The following is a 22,812-nucleotide window of genomic DNA, read 5'->3' on the forward strand; positions in this document are numbered from 1 at the left end:
TCAAGCGATTCTCCTGCCTCGGCCTCCTGAGTACCTGGGACTACAGGTGCCCGCCACCACACCTGGCTAATTTTTGTTATTTTTCGGAGAGACGGGGTTTCACCATATTGGCCAGGCTGGCAAGGCAGCCATTTTAACACTCTTGTTTTCCAGATAAGTCAAGTGAACCCAGAGAGGTGAAATAACATATGAGGTTACTTGATGGGTTATTAGCAGAGAAGTACACAAACCACGTCCAGTGTCATTTACTTATTTCCAATATGATTTAAATACATTTGAGTACACAAAATATATAGGAAACATCTACAAATGTCTTAATATTCAAAAATTGTTATTATATGAATTTATATCTATTACATGTATTTTGAGAAGACCAAAAAAGGTCATGTTTCGACAATGTCTCATTATTTCATTAAAACAGGAAATTAGGTTTATCCTCCAAAAGTTAATTTTAAAATATTCAAGGAAGTTGGTTAAGGTTAGGAGGGGAACACTTTCCCTACATTTGTGTATGTGAGTTTGTGTAGACACAGAATTTTATCTTAAACCCAGTATCATAATTTGACTTTTAAAAATCATCCTACCTCCTACTTTATGAGGACAAAGAATGAGTAAGATACAGAGAACCCAATAATCTGATGAGTCACTCATGGCTCAAAAACCTTAAGAGACACAAATTCTAGGCAGAAAGTACAGTTATCAATATCACAGAAAAGACAATGAGGAAGAAGAATTCCTTTTGGTCATCTCACTTCTGCTCATCTAGCCCCCATCTGTAAAGTGATTATCATCTATCCTACTAAGAAAAGAACCAGACAACACAATTTTCTGGAAAAAAACTAAAATAACCTAAAAAGTACTCAGAAGAAATTTTGTAAAAAACCTCTGGCGGGGCGTGGTAGCTCACGCCTGTAATCCCAGCACTTTGGGAGGCCAAGGTGGGTGGATCACCTGAGGTCAGGAGTTCAAGACCATCCTGGCCAACATGGTAAAACCCCGTCTCTACTAAAAATACAAAAAAAAATTAGCTGGGTGCGGTGGCATGTGCCTGTAATCCCAGCTACTCGGGAGGCTGAGGCAGGAGAATCACTTCAGCCTGGGAGGCAGAGGTTGCAGTGAACCAAGATTGCACTATTGCACTCCAGCCTGGGCGACAGAGCAAGACTCAGTCTCAAAAACAAAACAAAACCAAAAAAACTCTTTTTTTTTATTCTGATTGTACAGGGAATCCAATCTTCCCATCTACCAATCGTCATGCAAGATTACTTCCTGAACAAACATGGACAGGAGTTTCATGACTCTTCAATATGAATGAACTTCCCAGTCGGTCTATAAAATTTTTTTAACGTTTTTAAAAATGGTCCACATTTCATAGGATCATTGATATTGACATACCTGATGTAGGCAGAAAAACTAATTTTTTTCACTAGCACCTTGGCTCTAATGTGCAAGTTCTTCTTTGACCACATACCACAGTTTAACTTCTCTCAGGCTCTAAACCAGAATAATGTATACAACTGCACATGCGTCACCTGCAAAGTTTCTTCCCTACCAGACATCCTAGCAATGTTAGACTCATATGTTCAATTACATTAAAAACAATTACATTTTTAAGATGTAATGTTGAAAAGTACTGTAGATTTATGGGACTCTAGGAAAGAAAGATACTGCATGACCCCAGATTTTTACAAGCGGTATAAAGAGAAAGTGGAAGCAGGTACAGAAGGAGGAAAATGGACAAAAGAATAAAAGAGTGGTGGCTGAGAATCTCTAATCAAAAAGTTACTGTTTTGAACCAAGGAAGCATCTGAAAAGTATTAGGATAAAACTCTTAACAAATCCTTCTTGTTTGCTTTTAATTAACTACAAAAGTCAAAAGCACCACTTTTTAAATTACACAATCAGACAAGTATAGTAATCCAGCAGGTACATTAAACTGTATTATTTTCATTCTATTTTATGTCTAAGAAATATGTGCTGCATTCCTGCTTTACACCAGACACTGGTCTAGGCCCTAAAGACCTAGGGAAAGTTCTTGCCCACAAGAGTCTACTGGACATTTACAGTCTAGCAGGGAAGTCAGACACATAAACAAATCATTACACCATATGTGATAAGGGCTATAAGAGAGGTACAAGAAGGGCACAAAGGAAATGGTCACCTCCTTTGGGTGGTCAAAGAAAGTGTTATAAAGCTTACAATTATAGGATCATTCTTCTCTCACACTTGGAATGAGCAGATACTACCACTAGGTCATAATGACACCCACCTTGCCTTAGGGATGAAAGAAATAAAACAAAAGCACCTACCACAAAGTCCACTACATACAAAGCAGAAACAACAATCTTGCTAGCAGCTGTATAATACTCTACATATGACTGAGCAAAATGGAATTTGTAAAGAATCAAAGTAGTTCAGAGCTAAAAAGGATCTCAATGTTCATGTACCTCTACCTCTTGCCTTTAATTAGATGGGAAATCTAAGGCCCAGCAGTTAGATTATTTACATAGCAAATCAGTAGCAAGATCTCACCAGGCTAGATATCAGATTCTTACTAATAATCTCAATGCCTTTTCCTGTAGCAAACTGTCCTGCCTGGATGAGAAGGGGAGACACACTGTTAAGGAGAGAAAAAAGAAAAAAAGAATAGAGACCCTTCATTGTTGTCAAAGGGCCAGAAGAAACAAAACAGCCCTAAGACTAGGAATCCAAGAGATCTACAATGCTCCCCAGCTCTGCTCCAACTTCTGTACTCATGAAAAATGCCATAACCTCCCTCCTCCCCCAAAATTGTAAGTCTCCAAAAATAAAAGGGCAATTGTCAAGAAATTATCTACTCTTCTTAACCATAAGGAACATCAAACGTCCTCAAACAGCTTGAGATATGCTCCCATGTTGCCAGTTAGCTACACGTATAAAATAAAAGTAGCAGCTGCTAACCCACCTATATAATGGGATTGTTTTAAAGATCAAAAAAGAATCATAATAGCTACTGGTAAAGTGCAAAACACTAAATGAATGCAATTTACTGTTAAACACAGAATTTCCATGGTCAAAAGGTTCATCTATGCCTTTTCCCCTAAAAGTGGTGGAAGGTATCATTATGGTTTAACTTTATTTTTAAAAAGCAAACATTAATGTATAATAATTTCCTACTAATCCAATGTATCTATTTCTTTCTCAACTTGTAGAAGGAAAATTATATCCCTACCTAACCCACCCCCTATAATTTCCCTTCTTTCTTTTCTCTCCTTTACTTTAAAACAGCCACCACCATTCCAAGAGGCTCTGCTAGAACCATATAAACATCAAACGTGTAAACACAAAGCTTTTATCAAAAAACATGTTGTATAAAGTTGAATGCTGCTTCTACCAGGGCAAGCTGGGGAAACGTTAAGGTGTATTGTAATAAGCAATGCCCAGCTACAAACCCAGAGTGTGCTGGGGAGGTACAGCCCCAATCTGGGGCCCTCTCCTCACTTCACCTGTCTCACTATCCTCCTTCTGCCTGATACATGATCTGCAATGGTGTGGCCACCTGTTGAGAACCCAGTGTATTTCCAACCCTTCATAACTTTATTAGCTCTCCATAATTTGAGACTACAGCTCTGTCGCTTCACTTTCAAAATCTAACTCTCTAAATTTGAATTAGAAAATCCTAACCACAAGTGCTAAGATGTTCTCAATCCACAACCACACCTACTCAAAACAATAAATAAAAAATATCTAATATCAAGCCATTATACTCACCATTACCTCTGCCCATGAAATCTTGATTTTAATACTGTACTTTTGGGTTTTGTAAAGATCCATTCATTCCATGAGGAATTGCTTTGTGCTTGCTGATAGCTGCTGAGGACACAGACCTGTGTAAAATGTGGCTCCAGCAGTGTGAGAGCAGGGCATTTAAATAGCTAACTACAAACGGAATAAGAGCTATAATGGAAGCATAAACAATTTAGCAGTTAACAGACTTGATGAAAGAAGAATGCTTCCCGAGGTGACACTTGACCTGACCTTGAAGGATAAGAAGGAGCTTACTGGGCTTATTATAAGTGGGTAGAAGCACACTCTTCACCGTGGGAACAGTAAGTGAAGGACACACAATCATGAAAGATAAATGCATTGTAGAGAACACTGAGAACTTCAAGTGCCTGGAACACAGGGGTGGGGAGTGGAGGAGACAGGACAAGGGAAGCAACACCCAAATAATGCATGATCAATATGCTAAGCTCAGATGTTTTTACTCTATTCTGCAGGCAATAAGAAAATGCTATTAACTTTGTATTTCTGGAAGATGACTTTGGCAGCCACATGAGACCAACTGACACAATGAAAGGAAACTGACTGGCCGGGTGTGGTGTTTCATGCCTGTCACCCCAGCACTTTGGGAGGCTGTGGTGGGTTGACCACTTGAGGTCAGAAGTTTGAGACCAGCCTGGCCAACATAGTGAAACCCCATCTCTCCTAAAAATACAAAAATTAGCCTAAAAATACAAAAAAAGTGGCACGCGCCTGTAATCCCAGCTACTTGGGAGGCTGAGACATGAGAATTGCTTGAACCCAGGAGGTGGAGGCTGCAGTGAGCCAAGATTGTGCCACTGCACTCCAGCCTGGATGATGGAGCGAGACTCTGTCCAAAAAAAAAAAAAGGAAACTGGTTAAGATGTTGTTCCAGGCATCCAGGAGACTAAGAGAGAAGCAATAAGAATGCAAATGAAGAGATGGTATCAATAAATATTTAATGGATAAAATGAATGGGACTTGATAATTAATTGGATTGTAGGAGTAACGAAAAATAAAGCTCCCAAGTTCCTGTGAGTCAAAGGTTAGATAGTGGTACCATGAAGTTAGAAAGAGACTTCCAAACAAAGTAAGAAACAGGAAGGAAGGAAAAGCTTCCACTTTGAATACATCTGGGCTGAAAATGTCTGACATTCAGGTGGAAATCCGAAGATGGTTGAAGGTATGTGTCTGAATGACAGAGCCTGGTTTCCAGACTGAAATGTGGAACTGCTCAGCCAATCAATGGTATCAGAGGTAGATGAAACTGTAGAGAAAACAAGCAGTAGGATAAATGCTCATCAAAAATCCCCAGGCAGAGAGACCAAAGAACCTATCAAGGAGGCTAAGAAGGATCAGCATTAAGAGAAAGGAAAACAAGAAACTACTGACAAGAAAGAAGAGTCTAACGGGGAGGCATGACCAACAGGGGCAAGGGCAGATTGCTTCAGGGAACAATAAGGGTTAAAAGGGTCATAAGATGGCTACTAACCTCAAAGAGCAAGTTCAGTGGCTAGGAGAAGAAAAAGCGAATGGCTACAGATAAAATATCAGAAGAGGGGAGGGAAAGAGGTAAGTGTAAATTAATATCTGAAGTTTAGCAATGAAGAAAAGGCAAGTCATAATTACAAAAAGTCTAGGATTGAGGGGAGATGTATGTTTAGGCTGTTTTTGTTTGGTGCAGTCTTCCGGTGGGAGAGATAGAGAGGAGAGGTTCAACACACAAAGTAGAAAGAAAGGAAAATGAATGGCATGTAGTTCAAAAAAGATGGAGGAAAAGGATCAAAACCACAGAGAAGAGTTTAACCTTCAATAGCAGAAGGAACATCCTGACCCCACAGGCCAAAGAGAACAGTAATGGGAAATAGACATCAGCTGGGAGAGGAAGGGGTTTAAGGAAGCTAGAAAGATTGGGGGAGGGGCAGGGGTGGGGTGGATCTAACAACTTTGGAGCATTTTGTTAAATAAAATTTATAGGCCATTGTTTTGGACTAGCCTCCTGCACTAGGCTCCAGCAGACCATACCACACCAGAATGGAGCTAGGTAATCAAACTAAACTCTGAAACGGGGCAGTTGTTTAAAAAGGAAGAAAGAAATTCACAACAACCAATCCAATGGGGTAGGCATGATAACCTCTGTTTTAACACTATAAGAAAAGTCACTTTGAAACAACCAACATGCTTTTGTTCTCTGTTTCTGCTTCCCTCAGCTCTTTTCTGTCTATAAAAGCAACTTCCTCTGTTCAGCTTATCGGACATTCGTTCTATTTTATAGAATGAGGTGTTGCTCCAGTCTTGAATGGCAAATGAAAACCAATTAAAATCTTTAAAATAAATTTGCTGTAATTTTAACAATGTAAAGGAAAAAAACTAAGGAGAAAGGGGGAAATTTTGGAGAAAATATGGTCAACCACCCAGAATATATTCAATGATAATTCTCCTAGCATTTATATAAACATATGGCTTAAAACAGGCCGAACAATTTTCAATATGAGAAGTCATTGGTGTTTTAAACTCTTCTTACATAGTAACTTGATTTGTAAATCAATATCTATTAAATAAGTTACCCAGGAGAATAATCAAATGAGTGCCAATCTCCTTATCAGTACAGAGGCAGAAAAGTTGTTAAAAATAATTCACTGAAATTGCAAAGTTTGGGGAGGAGTGTTTTGTTTTCATCATAGTGTGTGCCAAGGGCTTGACTAAATTTATTTTATTAGATACAATACCTACAACTGTAGCTCCTATTCTCAAACTGTGAAGCCTGTGTCTCAATAAAATGCCAGTTTAAAAGACAAGATAATGAAGACCACCATCACCACCAGAACTCCATAAGAATATGTGAAAGGTTATAAAACAAAACTCCTTTTACAGGGTTGAATCCTTTCCAGGGTGGGCCTTTAAGACATTCTGACAGTGCACACAAATACTATCTCTGGAACAAAACCAAAAAGGCACAGCTGCAAGACATCTTCCACTGAAGTTGTAACTGACTCAATAGCAGTTCTTCCTTTGAGCAAGAGAGTCTATAAAAGCCAGAAGCAGAGCTATTTTTCCCTACAAACTGTTTAGTGGAACTGTCTTCTACTGATCCAAATTGTAGCTTTATTAAAAAAGCTAAAATAGCATGTCCATTTAAATTTGTAAAATAAAAATATAAATAAAATTTGGAGAAAAAAGTATATGTGGTTTTCATTATGCAAAATCCCTAACTGAACCAAAATTATGCTAAAATATATAAAGATATACATTTTTAAAATTACTATTTATCACCATCACCAGCAGGAAATTTGAATTTATTATAACAGAATTATTTTTTCAAACTACTAAGGAATAATAGTGATTTTAAAAGTTTTGATGATTAGCATTCATATTCAGAACACTGATTTATTTTGAGCTTTATTTCATCTAAACTTATATCTGAATATTTATGACAGCTAAGAATTAAAAAAAAAAAAAAAGTCATTTTTAAGTCAATTAGGAATAACTCCGAAACAAGAAACACAATTTAGGTAACCAAATCAATGCTTTATTTTGTGATGCTTTCAATACTGTAGTTTTGACTGTGTTTCTATAGCAACACCAACAAATACTTCTTCTGCAGCCAAGATGAAAACCAATAACCACTTCTCTAGTTTATTTCTATTATGGCTTCCAACAACAACAACAAAAAATCAGCCTTTCTAAACCTCATTCTATAAACTTCAAAACCTAAGGCTTAAATATATAACAGTTGCAGTTAACCACAAGTGTCAGATATTCTCCAATTCTTTGGAAGGGAAGTTAATGACAGACAGGGTATAATTCTGTTACCTTTTTGACAGCAATTCATTCAGAATAACAAATAAAAAAATAGGGGAAAATAAAGTAATGACCAACAAATGACTTACTTGGAACATTATCTAAATTCTAGAGAAACAGACATGAAAACTTTGTGTCAAAACGTAAAGAACTCAATATTCCAAGAATTATGCAACGTTCTCTGCAGAAGTTTCAGACTTTCTTTCAAAAACCATTTTTTGTTGGAGTCATTGTTTTGAAGAAAATATTTTACTAATAATAAAAGACCTATCTACCTGGTGAGAAAGCTTTCTGCTAAATGCTTTACAAACATATTTATGCTTCGAAACATCTCTGTAAGGCACATATTATCAAGTTCATTTTGTAGTCAAAGAAAATGAGGCTCAGAGAAATTAAATAACTTCCCTTAATAAGCATAAAATGCAAAAATCATACAGTGGTTAATCAACAGTCCTGGAGTTAGACAAATCTGAATTTGGATTCTGGCTCAACCGCCTAACAACCATGCGTAAATCCAATTCTAGTTTATGTGAGATAAATTCTTGACATCACACCATGATGCTTATATAGCCTGAACTACAAAAAGCAGGCTTTAGGTAAACAGCCTCACCTTCCAGTGTCTCACATTTGCCCACGGACTTTACTATAATCATCAGGACTTTATTCAACTGTTTCCACTCTAGTACCATAAAGTTCTCAAAAAGATTTCATAAGAGAAACCAGGAACCGCAAATGAAAGTTGCAGATGTTTCTATCTTCCAAACACACATATACGTATCAACAGAGGTTTGCCTGGCATTTAATGTTACTGGCTAGATATATCAGTATATGCCTTTCTTCAGAACACTGAGAACTACAGTAATGTGTCAATGAGGATGATCATGTTTTTGAGAAATGTATCCTTAAGGTGATTGGTGATTTCATCCTTGTGCCAGCATCACAGAGTGTACTTACAACGTACATGGTATAGCCTACTACACATCTAGGCTAGATGGCATAGTCTATTACTTCCAGCCTACAAACTTTTACGGCATGTTACTATACACTTGTACACTACTATAGACTTTTTTTTTTTTTTTTGAGACAGAGTCTTGAGTTCACCTGAAAGTTCACCCAGGCTGCAGTGCAGTGGTGTGATCATGGCTCAATGCAGCCTCAACTTCCCGGGCTCCAGTGATCCTCTCACCTCAGCCTCCTAAGTAGCTGGGACTACAGGCACACACCACCTGCCCTGCTGATTTTTTTTATTTTTTGTAGAGATGGGATTGCGCCATGTTGTGCGGGCTGGTCTCAAGCTCCTGGGTTCAAGCAATCCTCCCGCCTAGGCCTCTCAAAGTGCTGAGATTACTGGCATGGGATACCATGCCCAGCCTGACTACAGATTTTATAAACACTGTACACTTAGGCCACATAAAGTTTTTTTAATATTTTTATTCAATGAATTAACCTTAGCTTACTGTCTTTTTACTTTATAAACTTGCATTTTTTAAAGCTTTTTTACTCTTGTAACACTTAGCTTAAAATGCAAACATATTGTACAGCTGTACAAAAATATTCTTGCTTTATATCCCTATTCTATAAGCCTTTTTCTATTTTTAAACTCTTTTGTTAAAAACTAAGATAAAAACACACATACTAGCATAGGCCCATACAGGGTCAGAATCATCAATATCACTGTCTTCCACCTCCATATCTTGTGCTTTTAGAAGGTCCACAGGGGCAATAACATGGAGCTGTCATCTCCCATGATAACAATGCTTTCTTCTCAAATACCTGCTGAAGGACCTGTCTGAGGCTATTTTACAGTTAAAGTTTGTTTTTTGTAAGTAGAAGAAGTATACCCTAAAATAATGATAAAAAGTATAGTAAATACATAAACCAGTAACATAATCATCTATCATTATCAAGTATTATGTACTGTACCTAACTGTATGTGCTAGATCTTTATATGATTGGCTGTACAGTAGGTTTGTTAACACCAACATCACCACAAACATGTGAGTAATGCATTGTGCTATGACATTACCATGGGAACAATGTCACCAGATAATAGGAATTCATCACCTCCACTAGAATCTTATGGGACCTCCATCCTATATGTGGTCTGTTGTTGACCAAAATGTTGTTATGTATCACATGACTGTATTTGGGGAGACCAGAGAAGTCCAAATGAAAAGCTTTCTCTATAAACTCGAGGTAACTGTAAATGCATTTTTAAAAAGATGCCTAAAGGACTACCAACACACATACCAGGTTTCCCAGAACAGCTCTAGTTTCAAATATTCTGTCCCACTGTCTCCTTAAGAAAATACATACATTCTAGATCACACTTATCCTTTCTATTTTTTAACTGAAACAACATAATCAACAGATTTACGGGCTTGGGACCAAGAGATTACTATTGGCTAGAATGGTAAATAGAAGAAACTTGAATAAAACTCTGAAAGGGAGAATGAATTGCCATTGGTAGGAAAAAGGGACAAGAACCTTCAAGAGAGATGGGAACAGCCCTAAGGCAGGGTGAAGATGAAGAATGGACAATATGCTCTCGAAGATCTTGGTGATAGTGACAGGAGGCAGCCAAATGCCTAGACAGATCCCCAGTGAACCCTCACCTTCAAGCCAAAAAAACCAGCCTGAAAGCTGAAAGACCAGGACTGCTGATCCTGAATGAAACGCACAACCCAGAGCGAGATCTTCTGTTCCTGTTTGCCCACCCTCTCCTGACTGATTCTTTCTGAATAATGCTTTTTAACCAACTGAATGTTGTCTTTTCCAATACTACCTTTGGCCTGCTCCTCCCCCACTCTGAGCCCATAAAAGCCCCGGACTCAGCCACATTTGGGGGGGACTTTCCCACCTTCAAGTAGTAGGACCACCCCGCATCTCCTCTCCACTGAAAGCTGTTTTCTTCATTCAGTAAAACTCCCTGCCTAGCTCACTCTTTAACTGTCAGTGTACCTCATTCTTCTTGGGTGCACGACAAGAACTCGGGAACCAGTGCATGGGACAAGAACTCGCGAACCAGTGCATAAGCTAGATTCGACCTGGAAGGGCCAAGTGAATGTGACGTCTCCTGCAGCAGGTAGCACGGCCAAGCGAGGTCCAGATGGGACGTCGCCAGCTGAAGGTCCCCAGCTTGCAAAGTGACCAGGAAAAGAATCCTGTGTCATTGTGAGTAGGAGGTGGTGACCTGGGCAGTGAAATGACCACTGTCACTGGATCAGAATTATATACAAAGATAAATCAGAGGTAATGCTGAAATATGACAGCTGGAAAGACTGCTGAGGGCTTTGAAGAACAGAAAAAGAACTTTGGGCTAAAGAATATAGGTGAGAAGCTCCTTGAAGATGTTTTTCTTTTGTTTTGCTTTTTTGGTAGCAGCTTGGAGATATACAAGTCACCCATTATAGGTGTACAATTAAATAGTTTTGAGTATAGTCACAGAGGTGTACAACCAGCACCACAAACAATTTTAGACCATATTTATCATCCTGAAAAGAAACCCTTCCTAACCCATTCTATGGGGCCTGATACAAAAGCCAAAAAAAACCACCACAAGAAAAGTAAACTACAGACCAACATCCCTATAAACATACGGGCAAAAATCCTTGGCAAAATACTGGCAAACCAAATCCAGCGGGATATTAAAGGATCGTATATCGTGGGCAAGTGGGATTTATTCCAGAAATACAAGAGTAATGTAACAAAAGAAAATGAACCAATAAACCATATTAATAGAAACCAAGCAGGGGAACCCACATGATCACCTCAACAGACACAGAAAAAGCATTTGACAAAAGCCAGCATCCTTTTCACAATAAAAATATTCAATAAACTAGGAGTAACATTTCTCCAAGGAAGATATACAAATGGCCAATCATAACATGAAAAGATATTAAACATCATTAGTCATTAGAAAGTGGAAATCAAAATCACATTCAGATACCACTTCAAACCCACCAGGATAGCAATATTTAAAAAAGAAAAAAAAAAAAGAACTGTTGGCAAGGATTTGGAGAATTCGAATCCTTATGCATTGCTGACAGGAATGTAAAATGGTGTAGCAGATTCAGAAGGTTCTAGGGAAAGTGAAGAGTGGGAAGTGACAACTTAAGAGGTATAGGATTTTTTTCTTTTTTTTTTTTTTGAGATTGAGTCTTGCTCTGTTGCCCAGGAGGCTGGAGTGCAGTGGCACGATCTTGGCTCACTGCAACCTCCACCTCCCAGGTTCAAGCGATTCTCCTGCCTCAGCCTCCCGAGTAGCTGAGATTATAGGCACGTGCAACCACACCCGGCTGATGTTCTGAGATAGCAGTAATGGTTGAACATTTCAAATGTAATAAAAACCACTGACCTGTATATTTTAAAATGGGTAAAATAATAAATTTTATGTTATATGATTTTGATCTCATTAAAGAAAAAAGAAACCTCATACTCCAGCTGTCACACCCCAATACCACCAGCAATCACTAATCTACTTTCTGTTTCTATAAATTTCCCGATCCTGGACATTTTACATAAATGGATTCTTGTATGTGGCCTTTTGTGTCTGGTTTCTTTCACTTATGTTTTCAAGGTTCATACATGTTGTAACATATCAGTACTTCCTTCATTTGTATGCCCCAATAATATTAAATTCTATGGCTATATCAGAGGGTGTTTATCCATTCATCAACTGATGGATATTTGGGTTGTGTCTGCCTTTTGGTTAGTATGAATAGCCACTATGAACATCCGTGTATAATTTATTGTGTGGTCATACATTTTCATTTCTGCTGGGCATATACTTACGAGCAGAACTGCTGGATCGAATAATTACTCTATGTTAAGTTTTTGAGAACACACCAGACTACTTTCCAACATGACTGCACTTAACATTCCCACCAGTAGTATACGTGGGTTCCAATCTCCTGGGCCTACTGTGGCCAAGCAGGATGAACACTAAATGTTGTTCTGAGCGTCAGGCGTGGTGGCTCATGCCTGTAATGCCAGCCCTTTGGGAGGCCAAGACAAGTGGATCACTTGATTGCTGGAGTTCAAGACCAGTCTGACCAACATGGTGAAACCCTGTCTCTACTAAAAATACAAAAATTAGCTGGGTGTGGTGGCATGCACCTGTAGTCCCAGCTACTCCGGAGGCTGAGGCAGGAGAATCACTTGAACCCGGGAGGCAGAGGCTGCAGTAAGCCGAGATCCTGCCACAGAACTCCAGCCTGGGCAACAGAGCAAGATTCTGTCTCATAAATGAATGAATGAATGAATGTTCTGAGAAGAAAAATTTAGGAGGCTAAAATTGGGAAAGGTAGTCAGTAGAAACAGGGAGAATGCAGACAGCAAGGTAAATAGGCTCAGGTGGGCTAGGTGCAGTGGCTCACACCTGTAATCCCAATACTCTGGGAGCCCTAAGCAGGAGGACTGCTTGAGCCCAGGGGTTCAAGACCAGCCTGAGCAACATGGTGAGATCCCTATCTCTGCAAGAAAAATTAAAAATTAGCTGAGTGTTGGTGGTACATGCCTGTGGTCCCAGCTACTCAGGAGGCTGAGGTGGAAAAGTTGCTTGCACCCAGGAGGTGGAAGCTGCAGTGAGCCCTGACTGGGCTACTGCACTCCAGCTGGAGTGACAGAGCAAGACCCTGTCTCAAAAATAAATAAATAAAAATAGGCTCAGGTGGAAGTACCAGTCAAAATAACAAATAAAGAATAGGTATTAAACACATTTTAGAGAAAATAATCCATAGGAGTTGAAGTCTAAATAGCAGATAAATAAGAATAACTAAAAAATAATGCCAAGATTCAAGGCCAGAAGAAGACTGCAAGATTCTGGAACTTTCAGGCATACTGAGTTTGAAGTGATGTAACACCTAAGTTCTTAGAAAAGATTACAGAAATCAAGAGTAAAGATGATAACTTAGGGGTCACCCCAGAGGTATGAGAGATTAACCCTGATCCTATCATTTGCTACTAATATTAATCTTAAAACTTTTTTCCAAACAAGTGACTATTCCTGAAAAGTTTTAGTAATACAAAAATAGAGGAAAAGCACCTTAAAGCCAGGCTTTCCTGAGGGGTGGCGGGGGAGACCACAGCAGGGCATCCGAAGGGGCTGTAAATATGTAAAAGTCTGCATAACAAGAATAGCATCAAGGTGCTCTAAGAACTAAACATGGTAGACCAAGTCTACCTTCTTAAGAAGGTACAGTCATCTCCATGTGCCTAATGAAAAAATATTTGGAGGGAAATCTCAGTGGCAAACTAATCTACCTGCTACAACACTAGCTACAAATCAGCTCAACAGGCAAGATAAGTGCTAAGAATGAAGGAAAAGGAAGCTGGGCACGGTGACTCACACCTGTAATCCCAGCACTTTGGGAGGCCGAGGCAGGCGGATCGCCTGAGGTCAGGAGTTCAAGACCAGCCTAGCCAACATGGTGAAACCCTATCTCTACTAAAAATCCAAAAATAAGCTGGGCATGGTGGTGCATGCCTGTAGTCCCAGCTACTCAGCAGGCTGAGGTGGGAGAATTGCTTGAACCCAGGAGGCAGAGGTTGCAGTGAGCCAAGATCACGCCACTGCACTCCAGCCTGGGAGATAAAGTGAGACTCTGTCTCAAAAACAAACAAACAAACAAAGAATGAAGGACAGGAAGCCCAATATCAGATCATTCATTGAACATTCACTCATTCAGCAAATAACTACTGATAGCCCATTAAGTGCCAGACAATTGTGGACACACGTGATAACTGCCTTACGTACACACACCTAATACATACTCTTCTGAACAACCTCTATTCTCCACAATTGACTCTCTACTTGCCTTTCTCCCCTATCAGGTTACAAGCTCCACAAGGCTGTATAATGTTTAAAATAAAATATAAGGTTGACAAATAGGTAGTCACAGCCTCTGCTCTCTCTCCCTCAAAGAGAAGTATGCCTTTATAATCTCAATTTTGAACACAGCTTGACTGATATATTATGGAATAGGCTGAGTAGAAAAAAAGAAAAGAATAGCTGCTAAAAGAACTGCGAGAGAGTTGATATTTGGTGGGAGAGAAACTGGTTTAAGGGAGAGCGTTTGAGGTCTGCTCTACACTGTGACGAAGAATCAAAAAAGGTAAGTTGATGAAGATAATTTTTCTTAAGTTTTGCTGTTATAATGAAACCTATTGCTTCTCTAGAGACTAAAAACTTAAATGGTTTGTCAATTATTTGTCAATGTTGGGATCTGTGTTTTTTTCGTTATCAAAATTAAAACTAGGCCCTGAGTGAGCTCATCTTTATGCAAGTTACAGTATCTGAATAGGGAAAGTGTCAGTGGAACGAAGTGGATAAATTCAAGAAATATTCAATTAGTAGAATGGTAAGACACATGGCCAAAGACATTTGGGAATTAAGAGAGCAAGGGAAAGCTAAAGAAAGAACAATTAGAAATGGGACAGTAAAGCCATTCACTGAAATAGTTAACAAGGAAGGACTAGGCTCTTTTGGAGGCAAGTTAATGAGTTCAATTTAGACTGGGTAACAACAACATAAAGACATGTAACTAATAAAACACAATAGTGGATCAGCAGGGCACAGTGGCTCACACCTGTAATCCCTGCATTTTGGGAAGCCAAGGCAGGTGGATCACCTGAGGTCAGGAGTTTAAGACCAGCCTGGCTAAAATGGCAAAACCCTGCCTCTACTGAAATTGCAAAAATTGGCCGAGTGTGGTGGTGCATGACTGCAGGTCCAGCTACTCAGGAGGCTGAGGCAAGAGAATCGCTGGAACCTGGGAGGCAGAGGTTGCAGTGAGCCAAGATCACACCATTGCACTCCAGCCTGGGTAACAAAGCAAGACTCTGTCTCAAAAAAAAAAGCCAATAGTGGAAAGACAAAATGAAGTCAGAGAAAAACATATCTAGAGGAAGCCTGTACAAGAGAAAAAGAAACGAAGACTAGATGGGAGAAATACATAACACATAGCAAGATGGTACTCAAATATATCAATAATTAAATGTAAATGGTCTCAAGACACAAATTAAAAGGCAGAGATTGTCAGGCTGGTTTAAAAAGGAAGAATCAATTCCAGTCTATGTACAAGAAACCTATTTTAAAGATAAAAATATGGGAAAAGAGAGATGGTATGAAGCAGCAAATTGTGATATACAGAATTAACTTTGATTGTAAAATAAAGAGATAACCCTAAACAGCAAAAATAAAGTGCTTTGTTTAGTGCAAGAGTGAAGGATAGTCTGTAAAAGTCTAGACAAAGATCTCATAATAATACGAATGAGTATGGTTGGTATACTATGCTGAGGACATATAATTAAATGTTCTAAAGGTGCTTATAACCTTATTAACTATACAGGTAATTTTTTTTTTTTTTTTGAGATGGAGTCTCGCTCTGCCGCCCAGGCTGGAGTGCAGTGGCATGATCTTGGCTCACTGCAACCTCCACCTCCAGGGTTCAAGCGATTCTCCTGCCTCAGCCTCCCAAGTAGCTGGGACTACAGGCGCATGCCACCACGCCCGGCTAATGTTTTTTTGTATTTTTAGTAGAGACGGAGTTTCACCATGTTATCCAGGATGGTCTCAATCTCGTGACCTCGTGATCCGCCAGCTTCAGCCTCCCAAAGTGCTAAGATTACAGGCATGAGCCACTTACCAAACAGTACAATCTTGGTTCAAGGCCATGACTTGGAAACACCAGTAGTTCTGAACTTAAAATGTCAATTTTGCGTCTGTCATTCTCCTTTTCTACCCTGATTTCCACTGCCCCCATCTGCCACGTTAGTAATCTGTACCCCCACAGCTACGTCCTCTTCCACACACACAAAACACAATGGTAGTCATATGGGTGCTAAGTAGCTTAAGAAACCAATCAGTGTAGTATACCAAGGAGACATTTACAGGGGCTTTACAGTTTACAGAGCCTTCACCCTTTCCCAATCATATTCTTATTTAATAAATTTAAGAGGCTTTCAACATGTCTAATTCATGTTTGATACAGTAGAAAGATCTTACTACTGGGCATCCACATTTTACTTGGCTTACCCTCATAAATCTAATCCTACAGTATTTTGTTCCTTCACACTCAAAACACATTCGTTAAAACAGCAATGTCCAATATTATTTGAACTCCACTACGTATCTACTTCTTTTTTATTTTTTTACCGTTCAGCTCTGTTGGACTTGATATAGCTACATCTTTGTACTGGTTTTTAAAGTTTAAAATCATGGCCAAAAATAATAAACATTTTGAGGTGTTCCACTAATTATTAGGGAAGGTGTCAACAACATGAAGATGCATATGTGCTTAACATGTTGTCTTTGCTTTATTCCTCTTCAGAAGGAGATTTGGTCTTTGTAGAAGAAAAACATAAAAAAAAATTTTTCAAGCTTTTACTTTGAGAAGACTGTGAAAAGTTCACATCCATGGTTATAATTTGTTTCTCTTGGATCTAAACATACACCCACCCATTGGCTTCAGAAAAGTACTTGGACAGAAATCCTAGGAGAGTGATACTTCCTGGAAGTTTCAATTAGGGGAAGAAAAAAAAGAAAAGAAAGAAAATCTTTCTATGGAAGGACAGCCAGTAGCAAATTACACACACGTTGAGTAAATACCAATTTGTAAAAATCTATTCTTACACAAAAGATATATTCATTGACTCAACACGTTTCTTCAGTAATTATTAAGAGGGTGATTTGCGAAAAGATTCACACTCACACATTTGATATGTGTGAGTGTGATAAGATTATGAAAAGATTCTGTTAAATATTAAGCAAAATGGTTCAGTATGAAAAATTTATGTATCCACAGTTTTGCTGGTCAAATTCATATCACCAGCATCCTTCTCCTTACCACTAAATTGCTGTTGACTGGCTGCCACTCAAGTAATCAAATCCCTAAGGGAAAGCCAGCAATCTTACATCCATACCCCCCATACCCTAATAACTTAGGCTTGTAGTAGGTAGTCAATGGAACATTTTATGAGTTAATCAATAATTGCACCTAATTCATTAAGTGGTGTACAGCTACAAACCAAATCCCAGTAAAACAAACAGAAAATGAACTCAACACATTCATTCCTCATCCTTTCCTCTCTATGGGGACTCGCTTTGTTGTCCTTTCTCTGTATGTATTTCTACTACTGAAATTACCAATTCAAATTCTTTTTTTTTTTTTTTTTTTTTTGAGACAGAGTCTCGCTCAGTCGCCAGGCTGGAATGCAGTGGCGCCATCTCGGCTCACTGCAACCTACGCCTCCCAGGTTCAAGCGCCATCTCGGCTCACTGCAACCTACGCCTCCCAGGTTCAAGCGATTCTCCTGCCTCAGCCTCCCAAGCAGCTGGCACTACAGGGCCACCACGCCCAGCTAATTTTTGTTATTTTTAGTAGAGATGGGGTTTCACCATGTTGGCCAGGATGGTCTTGACCTCTTGATACACCTGCCTCAGCTTCCAGCCTCCCAAAGTGCTGGGATTACAGGCGTGAGCCACCGCACCCAGCCCCAATTCCAATTCTTAGTATCAGTCTGTCTTACTGTGAACTCAGCAGCTCAGTCTTCTTACTCACCTTTGAATCCCTAGCCTGGCACACACTAAGACTGGGCACAAATTTATTTCATAATAAGGAAAAACAAATACCAAAGATAGCTCCTTAAATCAGTTTTCTCAATCTTTGTGTTATTTTACAGTGGTAAGCATAATGAATTTAATTGGCAACAACAAAATTCACTATTACAATTAAATATTTGATCCTAGTCACCTTTACAATAAATGCCCCAAAAAGGTATATATACCACCAGGTGTTACCGCACAGAGAGAAATACAAGATCATTACTGGACCCAGAAATGACATCTAGTGGCTATAGATAAAAGAAATATGAAATGAGGCTTCCTTGTCCCAGGGAAATTAGGTAATTTTCTAGGAAACCCAACATATATTTCTAAAACACAGGTACTTACAATTGTCTCTGCAAGGCTCTTCTATCGGTTCAAACCCTGAGAGCGCGCCAACAACACAAGGCGGTGTGTAGCAACACGCTGTTTTAATGAGCGCCTGGGTGCAGGTGGGCTGAGGCTTAAAATGGCGTCAGCACCAAAGAGGATGGGGCAGGGGTTTTATAGTCTGCTGTAAACAGGAAGTGTCTCAGTCTGATGTAACTGCTAGGTAGTACCCAGACGGCCTCCCTCTCGATCTTCAGGGGGTATGTGTCTTCCAGCCAGCTCTCTTCCTGCTTCTGCTATCTTGCTGACACCGGCTGCTGGCGCAAGTGACCTTGCTCCTTGGGACTGGGCATGAGGAGGGAGGAGTTATTCATTCCCTTAAGCTTTCAGGCCCTGGGGAGAATCTTTCATTCCTATCTATTTGGTTATAGAAAAGGTAAAGCAGAGTAGGTTGCCCCAGTATTAATTTTAAAAAATATACTGGCCTACCTGCCACCATCAGGGTTACCATTGGCTTGGATGAAAAATGTTTAAAAACCAACCCAAGCTTCCAGGTATAAGGTTAAAAATAGGCAGTATATGACCTAACCTAACAATAGCTCTGTTACCGACTTTAAGCCACAGTATACCGGGAATAAAACTTGGGGTTGGGAGAAACATCATGAAGTTATTTGTGAGTTTATGGTACACACATTCACAAATCACAAGGCTGTGAAAGAGACATCTAGTAGATGGCAAACCAACCCAGCAGGGAGTCGCTACCACTCCAGCAAAATCCACTGGCAGAGTAAGCAGGATGCTAAGAATGTGAAAGACTAAAATGGGCTAAGAGTAATGTAGCCCCTTTTCCAAGATGACCCTGAGCTGTAACATAGTGCGTGAAGGAACCAGGGGCAGTTAGATCTGATCAGAATCACACTTCAAGGACAAGCTGAGACCCAGAAAAACCACTGTTCTCACTTACCTGATCATCTACCCATGAGCCACACGACTAATGACCTACAGAATTGGGATATGGCTGTGCAACAGGAGAGGGCAGGGCAGAGTGTGTCCTGGGGAAAACCTAATGCTGGGACTCACCACTGACACATAGGCTGGATAGAAATGGAGCCAGAGGAATGAACAGCCCCTGCAGACTGCATTCTATGAGAAAAGACAGGGCCTCCAGATGCAACAGGTCAACTGGACTTTGCATGGTCTGCCCCAGGCGACAAAAGGACTGTGTCTGCAGTTGTACCTATAAAAGCTGGAGTATGACAGACAAGCACGTATCTATGACTACACTCACTGAAATGATATATACATGTTTATATATTATACTTAAACATATAGAAAAGTATAGGTACTGTGAAAAACATAAATCTTGGGGCCCCCAAATCAGTAAGCTCAAAGGAAAAGTCAAGCTGGGAATTGCTTAGGGCAAACCTGACTTCCATTCTTTTTAAAGTCACACCTCTGCTCACTGAGATAAAAGTGTATCCGATTGCCTCCTTTGGAGAGGCTAATCAGAAACTCAAAAGAATGCAACCATTTGTCTCTTATTTACCTATGACCAGGAAGCCCCCTCCCCGCTGAGTTGTCCCGCCTTTGCTTCAAGTTGTCCCACCCCACCTTTCCAGACAGAACCTATATTCATCTTACATATGTTGACTGATGTCTTATGTCTCTCTAAAATACATAAAACAGGCCGGCCAGGCGTGGTGGCTCACACCTGTAATCCCAGCACTTTGGGAGGCCAAGGCGGGTGGATCACGAGGTCAGGAGATCAAGACCATCCTGGCTAACACGGTGAAACCCCATCTCTACCAAAAATACAAAAAATTAGCCGGGTGTGGTGATGGGCGCCTGTAGTCCCAGCTACTCGGGAGGCTGAGGCAGGAGAATGGCATGAACCTGGGAGGCGGAGCTTGCAGTGAGCCGAGATCACACCACAGCACTCCAGCCTGGGCGACTGAGCGAGACTCCGCCTCAAAAAGACAAACAAACAAAAAAAACATGCCAGGCACAGTGGCTCATGCCTGTAATCCCAGCACTCTGGGAGGCCTAGGCAGGCAGATCACCTGAGGTCAGGAATTCGAGTCCAGCCTGGCCAATATGGTGAAACCACTCCAGCCTGGGTGACAGAGCGAGACCCTGTCTCAAAAATAATAATAAAATAAAATAAAATGTATAAAACCAAACTGTGCTGTGACCACCACAGGCACATGTCTTCAGGACCTCCTGGGGCTGTGTCATGGGCGCAGGTCTTCAACCTTGGCAAAACAAGCTTTCTAAATTGACTGAGACCTGTCTCAGATATTCGGGGTTCATAGTACATACTATATATCTGAACAAAAATGTGAAATGTAGCACTCATAAAAATTAACTTAGCTGCCATACCTAACTTTCCCTTTGTCATGATCTGCCTGATCCTTTCCTCCTCCTATGGTCAACCTCACTCCCATGATTTAGACTAGCTCTGTTCAAGCAGTTTGAGTTCAGCCATATTTTGGAACGCTGTCATATCCTCCTTCCCAATCCTTTTCTATCTCCTCCCACTGTCCCCTAAAATTCCAGGTTAACCATATTGGAACACATAAATTCAATAGCACAATTATGAATAGATAAGGAAACTTGTTTTTCCTGTTCTATTATCTGTATATCATAAGTAAATATTCTTCCCATTGGACCTCAGAGTAATGAGGGAGCCAGAGATACTCTGTCTCTTCTTTGGAGAGGGACTGGCCCCAGTATCTGAGTCTCCTTAGAGGGTTTCCTCTCACTTATACCCCTTAGTTACAAAAGAACATCCATATAAAGAGTTGGTTTCTGCCATAAAGTTTACTGTAACAGGATCTGTCCTGTACCAATTGTGTATTTATCTTTAAAAGACACAGATGGAATGGCATGACCAAGAGCTTGGAATCATTCTATAAAACAAGCCCAACTGATGCCCAGACATAAACTAACACTGGAACCCCTGTGTACCTCTACCCCAGATGACAGGAGTCAGGCCAGCACAGATCAGCTCTTGTTGGAAATCAGTGAGCCGGCCCTCCAGGACGGGTCAGGGCTTATGTGATCAGATCTTTACTTGTTTCAAAGCCTTCTTAAGAGTTATAATATAGGCCGGGCGCGGCACGCCTGTAATCCCAGCACTTTGGGAGGCCGAGGCGGGTGGATCACGAGGTCAGGAGATCGAGACCATCCTGGCTAACATGGTGAAACCCCGTCTCTACTAAAAATACTAAAAAATTAGCCGGGCGTGGTGGCGGGCGCCTGTAGTCCCAGCTACTCGGGAGGCTGAGGCAGGAGAATGGCGTGAACCCAGGAGGCGGAGCTTGCAGTGAGCCGAGATCGCGCCACTGCACTCCAGCCTGGGCGACAGAGCGAGACTCCGCCTCAAAAAAAAAAAAAGAGTTATAATATAGACTTGTTACACTTATATGATCCTGGAAAACATCCAAAATGACTAGCCTATGTCTTTCTGATGCACATCTTCTGTAGGCAATAAATGTACACACTTTGTACAAACTGTGAACTTTCAAATGAGTCCATCTAATGAATGAATGAATGCCCTATAGATTAACACTTCCAAAATTAAGTTCTACTACCTTAAGAATTTGTGGCAATGCATCACCCTATTTTGCAAAGGGAAAACAAGTGAATTTTAAAGGATAATGCTGTTGCTTTAACCTATGTGAACATATTCACAGACAAGAGACTGGAAATGTTCAACCAAAATGGTAACGGTAATTATTCCTGAAATGTGGGTACCTGGAAATTTTGCTTTATTTGCATTTTTCTGTTACCAAGTTTTCTGCACTGAACATGTGTTATAATTTTCAAAAATTTAAATAAAGTCCATTAAAATTGAAAAATGTAGGGTTTTCTCCCTTTAACTCTATACTCCTTAACATTTTTAAGGGCAGTACAAAACAGGATAACTAAGTCCCAGCAAAGTTATAATAAACTGGTATTGTGCCATGTGGTATAGATTTACCAAAAACACAGAGGTACATTCATACTATTCCTCTTTGAGCTTGGCACTATACACAAGAAATCACTGGACTCTGAGAAGCTTTCAGACACTGTTACATCAGAGGACTTTTCTTTAAGTTAGATTTTAACTGGATTTAAAAGAATGAAAGGAATTTCCTGGATTTTATCACAGCAATTTCCCAGGAGATTTTTCCCTCAGTTCTTAATACAAGGATTAAAGCCACTTAGCAAATTAGAGAGTGTACTTGCCACTTAAAACGCTATTAAGATCATGTAAATTAAGAGGTCTTTAAAAAGCAATGCACATCAAC

The 22,812-nt window shown here is 40.0% G+C and overlaps 1 protein-coding gene across 37 annotated transcripts in view; it reads right to left on the reverse strand.

Moving 5' to 3' along the window:
- Positions 1-22,812, reverse strand: part of EPB41L2 (erythrocyte membrane protein band 4.1 like 2) — a 231,988-nt gene that overhangs the window by 143,320 nt on the left and 65,856 nt on the right. For 4 of the 37 annotated variants that reach the window (XM_055391682.1, XM_055391688.1, XM_019029539.3 and 1 more), the window contains exon 1: positions 18,539-18,813. The exons of 30 other annotated variants lie outside the window; for them this stretch is intronic. The gene's annotated coding sequence lies outside the window, so the exon portion shown is untranslated. Of the gene's footprint in view, positions 1-18,538; positions 18,861-22,812 lie in introns of those variants that run through there. 3 more of the 37 variants (XM_055391684.1, XM_055391674.1, XM_055391681.1) reach the window with 2 other exon arrangements.

The sequence above is a fragment of the Gorilla gorilla genome, chromosome 5, assembly GCF_029281585.2.
Source record: "Gorilla gorilla gorilla isolate KB3781 chromosome 5, NHGRI_mGorGor1-v2.1_pri, whole genome shotgun sequence".
Taxonomy (NCBI): Eukaryota; Metazoa; Chordata; class Mammalia; order Primates; family Hominidae; genus Gorilla; species Gorilla gorilla.